Genomic DNA, 6,532 nt, shown 5'->3' with positions numbered 1-6,532 from the left:
CACTTTACCGATGAAGGGATTGTAACATGAAGGGATTGTGAGACAACAAGGTCACACTCTTCCCCCAAGGTCACTGAGTTAATAAGTGGCAGACATGGAATCTGAGCATATATGGTTTAGCTTCAGATCCCAACCCTTGATCACTTCCTCTATTAACCCCAATATAGTAAGTACAGTAACATTAGCTACAATCCATGGAGCACTTTTTTGCTCTCCATGGTTTAAAAATTTTAACTTGTATCCTGCAAGCAACACTTTTAAGGTAGGCATTATTATTCCCATTTTCAGAAAAAGAATTAATGGCTCAGGAAGCTTAATCCTTTTGACATGGGTCATATCACTAGCAAAAAACAGAGTCAGACTCCATAGTCAGATATGTCTGGATACAAAAACTATTTCCTTTCACATCAAGAAAACTCAGATCTCAGTTTTAGCTTTATCACTGACAGCACAACTGCGAACATCACTTAATCTCCCTAGCTTCAGTTCACTCAACTGTAAAATAAGAGTGCTTCTCAAACTTGAGTTGTCTCAGGATATCCTTGGAGTATTTTTTATAAATGCAGATTTCCTAGATCAAGTAGATATGGGGTGGGGTCCAATCATCTGCATTTGAACGGTCTGATTCAGGTGAGAGTGGATCATATTTCAGCAGAAGTAGCTAACCTCACCTTGAAACAGCCATACAGTAAGTCCTGCTTTTGCTTCACTCTGGTATGATTTTGATAGGAAATTGACAATCTTCTCCATCATTCTTTCTAGGTAGCACCTGGACTACCTGGAAACTCAAAACATTTAAGAATAATTGATTTTGTGTATCAAAAAAATACACTCAAATAAAAAATTTTCAAGACGAGAGAAAGAAAGACACCAGAGAGGTAACTTTTCCTCTCCATAATGTAAGGGCATGGCAAGAAGGTAACATCTACAAGTCAGGAGGAGAGCTCTCACCAGTAACAGATGTGCTGGCACCTTGATCTCAGACTTCCTGTCTCTGTAAGTATGAGGAAACAAAAAATTTCTCTTGTTTAAAGCAAAAAAAAATTTTTTAACCTATTCAATTGTATAACCTATTGGATTCAGAAAGCCCACTTCACCACTTATTCCCAGAATTTATTATAATGCTTAATGGTAGATGTTTAATATTTGTTTAAGGAACAAATGATGTGAGTTATATTTTATGCTAATGTACATTTTGAGATGTAAAAATTTAAAGGAGACAATCTGATAATAGATACTAATATATGTACATCATCTCTGTACCAAAGAATTCATAAAGCATACTAATGGCTTTTTTTAATATACTTTCTGGATGCTACCACCTAGTCTGGACTCTACCCACATGACATCAGAATTACTACCACAGTGACTCTTCCTCCCTCGAGTCATTCTTTATAACACAGTCTGTATACTTTTTTTTATATTACAACCATTTTAAAATATTTCATCAACATATTTGTAATGATCAAGGTCCTTAAATTGCTCTAAAGTTTCTCCTATATAAGGTGTAAACCTCTCTCTCTTATATTCAGACTGATTATACATTTAAGAACAAATAATTTCCTTGTCTTTAGAATTCCCTAGTGCCAAAAACATCTTGCATTTCAACCAGAATTGTCTGCTCACTATGCTAGGAACACACACACTCATCTTCGTTCCTTCGATTTGGCCTTTCCTATTTGCTCCTTCACTTGGCTCCATTCTTTTTGTTCTTCACAATTTGACTCAGATTTTATCCTTTGGAAGACAATTTGACTGATTCTGATATTAAATCATATTTTGTTTCATGTTATTCTTCTCTCCTGACCTAGTTACCTGCCATATGATTGGTTGAAATGGCTCCTGATGAATATATATAATATATACAATCAATTGTAGGAAAGTAGGTCTGGACAAAACAATCATATTGGCACTAAAGCAGTGTATTAAAATATAATCTATTTAATTATTTAACAATTGTGAAAGAAGATTTAGGTTACAAATATAATATGACTTCCTCGGTATTACTTAAATGTTCCATTATTCTGCTTTTTAAATTTAATCTCCTCTCTAATGAAAAATCAACTCCAGGTTGTGTATTTGACAAGAACAGGAAGGCTAATGGGCTTGTATTATTTTTTTAAGCAGTAAGTAAGAAACAGATTTGAAGTTGACCTATTATGTTTTGGTTTAATGAGTTTTAAACTGTGGAGCTTTATTTCACCTCACCGTAAACACTTGAATTCTAAATCTAATACTTCTCTCCATGGGATTTTCATAATCTGGGAAGAAGAATAAAGGTATTGAGCTTTTAGAATTGGTATAGAGAGTGCCTTATTTCAGAAATAAGTCACCAATGAAGGCTGAATTAAATGGAATCGGTTTATAATAAATCTACATCAAGCACATGTTTCATTGGTTTATATTTTCAGCAGCAACCTTTGAATGAAGTGGAAAAGATGGCAAGAGAAGGGCATGTCTTTATTAATTAATGTTTGATAATATATGGAAAACCATGGAGCAATATCAATCAATGGCAAACTTCTCTGAAACACAAGTGAATGAATTATAATGACTACAAATCTTGTCACATTTTTCTATCCCATGTCTTTTTCAGCAGTTTTTAAGTGATAGTATTTGCTGATAATCTTTCCAACTAATGTCAAAATTGTTTTTTTAAGAGAGAAAAAAGGGGGGCTTTGTTCCTTTGCTTTTCTTTTGTTTTGCTTTACAAAGTGAAAAAGGAAGTCAAGACAACACAGAGCTAGCACAAAAATCGCAAATGCAGCAAACGTGAGTTTTTTGAGAGCAGTAATAACTTGTAAAATAATGATGGTATTAAAGTCTGCCGAGTCAGGGCTGAGAGGAAGTAAGACTAAATGGGGGTGGTGAGGGCATCCACGGTCAGCAGGAAGGTTTTAGATAACCTGGCATGACCAAACACAGGGAAGAGAAAACACGAATCACAGATCATATTTCACTTGGGAATCTGAGAGTCATAAAGTCTTTGCATTTTAAAGCTGGAAGGGACTTAGTTCAACACTCTCATTTCACAGAAGAGGAAATTGAATCATGTTCTGCTAAGCTATACAGTATGTTTTCTGTGTTTGTAAAAATTGCAAGCGACTTTTCAGAACCAGCCTTACACACTAGATGAAATAGATATTTGTCTCCCTCTCCCACATCCTCTTCCAATGCTTACCTGAAAACTCTCTTTATCCTTTTTCTCCTCTCACTTTCTATTACTATTTATTTTTATTTTATTTTTTAATACAGTAAGTACCTTCAAATTTTCAAGCAGGGTGCTGGCTTTGGAAACATATGATCCTTGCTTTAGGAACTTCACGATCTAATGGATTAGAAAGCTGATAAAGAGACAGTAACACTGCAGAAATATAATTTAAATAAAGGGGCATTAATGTATGACTCTATAACTTTCCATTAAACTAATAACTCAGCAATTCTCTAGATAAATGGAGAATTTGATGGTTAAGCTGAATTTTAAAGCATTAGTAAGAGTTAATCAGATTTTTACAAAATATATGTAATGGAATGATGTTTTGTTTATATTAATATGTATATGAGCAAAGGTGAAGGAAGGAGAGAGACTGTTATGTGAATAGTGGTTTAACCATAAATTCTGGGTAAAGTCTATTCTATTAAATAGACTTGTTTTTCTACCTATATTAACTCCCCAAGTGATCCCATCCTGCCTCATGATTTTAAATACCATCTACTACATTTTTTTTTGCAATGAGTTTGCCACTAGAATACAGGTGACATGAAAAGCACCACTAAACGTAAACCAAAATGGTAAAGGAGAAAACTCCTATCAACATCATCGGACACATAAATTTGGGGAGGTCTGCTACTATTAGTCATCTCATCTACAAATGGGGTGGGATTGATAAAAGAACTATGGAAAACTTTGAAAAGGAGTCTGCTGAGTTGGGAAAGGGCTTCAAGTACGCCTGGGTCTTGGATAAACTGAAAGCTGATTGTGAACATGGTGTCACCACTGATATCTCTCTGTGGAAGTTCAAGACGAGCAAGAGTTCCGTGACTATCATTGATGTCTCAGGACACAAAACCTTTATCAAAAGCATGATTATAGCATATGTCAGGCTGACAGGGCCATCCTGTTTGTTGCTGCTGGTGGTGGTGAATTCGAAGCAGGTTCTCTGATGGGCAGACCTGAGAGCATGCCCTTCTGGCTGACACACCGGGTATAAAACAACTTAGTGTTGGTCTTAACAAAATGGGTTCCACTGAGCCACCCTACAGCCAGAGCAGAGACGAGGAAATTGTTAAGGAAGTCAGCACCTACCTCAAGAAAATCGGCTACAACCCCGACACAGTAGCATTTGTGCTATTTTCTGGTTGGAATGGTGACAACATGCTGGCACCAAGTGCAAACATGCCTTGGTTCAAGAGATGGAGAGTGACCTGTAAAGATGGCAATGGCAGTGGAACCACACTGCTTGAAGCTCTGGATTTCATTCTGCCAGCAAGTCGTCCATCTGACAAGCCTTTGAGTCTGCCCCTCCAGGATGTCTATAAAATTGGTGGTATTGGTACTGACCCTGTGGGCTGGGTGGAGACACGTGTTCTTGAACCTGGCATGGGTGGTCACCTTTGCTCCAGTCAGTGTTACAACTGAAGTAAAGCCTGTTGAAATGTACTATGAAGCTCTGAGTGAGGCTCTTCCTGGGGACAATGTTGGCTTCGATGGCAAGCACATATCTGTGAAAGATGTTTGTCATGGCGATGTAGCTGGTGACAGCAAACATGACCCACCACTGGAAGCAGCTGGCTTCACAACTCAGGTGATTATCCTGAACCGTCCAGGCCAAATCAGTGTTGGATATGCACCTGTGCTGGACGGTCCCACAGCTCACATTACCTGCAGGTTCGCAAAGTGGAAGGAGAAGACTGGTCATCATTGTGGCAAAAAGCTGCAAGATGGCCCCAAGTTCTTGAAATCTGGTGATGCTGCCGTTGTTGATATGGTTCCTGGCAAGCCTGTGTGTGTGGAGAGCTTCTCTGACTATCCTCCCCCGGGCCGTTTTGCTGTTCTGGCATGAAACAGACGACTGGTGTGGGTGTCATCAGAGCAGTGGACAAGAAGGCAGCTGGAGCTGGCAAGGGCACCAAGTCCGCCCAGAAAGCTCAGAAGGCTAAGTGAACATCATCCCCAGTACCTGCCACCACAGTCTTTATTTTTTAAGTTTATTTCTTTATTTAGAGCATAAGTGTGCAGGGGAGGGGCAGAGAAAGAGGGAGAGAGAAAATCCCAAGCAGGCTCCACACTGTCAGTACAGACCCTGATTCTGGGCTCCATCTCACGAACCCTTGAGGTCATGACCTGAGCTGAAATTTAGAGTTGGATGTTTGACTGACTGAGCCACCCAGGTGCCCCCCTGCCACCCCAGTCTTAATTGGTGGTGGAAGAATAGTCTTGGAACAGTTTGTGCCAATTGTCCATTTAAGTCTAATAGTAAAAAACTGGCTCATGCTAATGATGCATCATAAAACCTACAGAAGGAAAGAAGAATGTTTTGTGGACCATGTATTTGTGTGTGTGTGTCATTTTTCAGTTATTAGTTTTTAAAAGCAGTACTTTTTAATGGAAAAAAACTTGAAAAATGTCACAGAATTTTAAGCCCTACTAAAAGAAAATTTAGTGAAAAAAATTAATACATAAATACATAACTCTATATCGTTAGCCTATATTTCTTCCTTGATCTTCAGACTTGCATATACCCAACTGCTTATTCAACATCTCCATTAAGTCTTACAGGAACTTTTAATACGATATTTCCAAAAAGAAGATATGTGGTTCCCTTCTAAGCCCTTAATTACTGCAAATTCCCCACCTAGGTGCTGAGATAAAAACCTTAGAGTCAGCCTACTCACCTTTCTCATTCAACCTGGGTATTCTAACTATACCTTCTCAAGGAATATCACTTGATTTTTAGCATCATTGCTGCAACTGTTATATTCCCAGCCTCCTGACTATCCTATTGTGTCCTAATAGGTTTCTCTGTGCCTATTCTTCTCCTTTCCAATCTATTCTCATTAACAGCCAAATAGATCCTACTAAAAAATCTATTTCCATGCGTGTCCTTCTTCTCAGATCATCTAGAGTAAAAGCCATAGTTCTACTGTAACCACATGGCCCTCTGTAATCTGGCCATTTGTTATTTCTCTGCTGTAATCACCAACTCACTTTTGTCTCACTCAGCCCAAGTTATATAACACTCACTTTTCCTCAAACAGCAGGCACACTCATGTCACAGGATCTTTGCACTTGCTATTCTTTCTACTAGGAATATTCTGCCCCAGATATTCATAAAGCTCACTCTCTTGCTTCCTTCAAGTTACAACTCAAATGTTACATTCTTAGTGAGATTTCACTATCTGTCTTATCTAAAATATATTGTACATGTGTATCTTAGTTTTACTTTTTGGGGGTTTTTGTTTGTTTGTTTGTTTTAGTTACTGATGTGTTGTTACCATGCACTAGAATGTAAGATCCACAGGGACAGTGTTT

At 38.0% G+C, this 6,532-nt stretch overlaps 1 pseudogene; it reads left to right on the top strand.

Moving 5' to 3' along the window:
• Nucleotides 1-3,789: 3,789 nt before the first annotated feature.
• Nucleotides 3,790-5,164, top strand: LOC144222014 (elongation factor 1-alpha 1 pseudogene; annotated as a pseudogene).
• The last annotated feature ends 1,368 nt before the right edge of the window (nucleotides 5,165-6,532 follow it).

This window comes from Crocuta crocuta, unplaced genomic scaffold (genome assembly GCF_008692635.1).
Source record: "Crocuta crocuta isolate KB4526 unplaced genomic scaffold, BGI_CrCroc_1.0 scaffold376, whole genome shotgun sequence".
NCBI classification, from domain to species: domain Eukaryota; kingdom Metazoa; phylum Chordata; class Mammalia; order Carnivora; family Hyaenidae; genus Crocuta; species Crocuta crocuta.
Note: the sequence above shows the minus strand (reverse complement) of the source record. Positions and strands in the feature narration are given on the sequence as shown.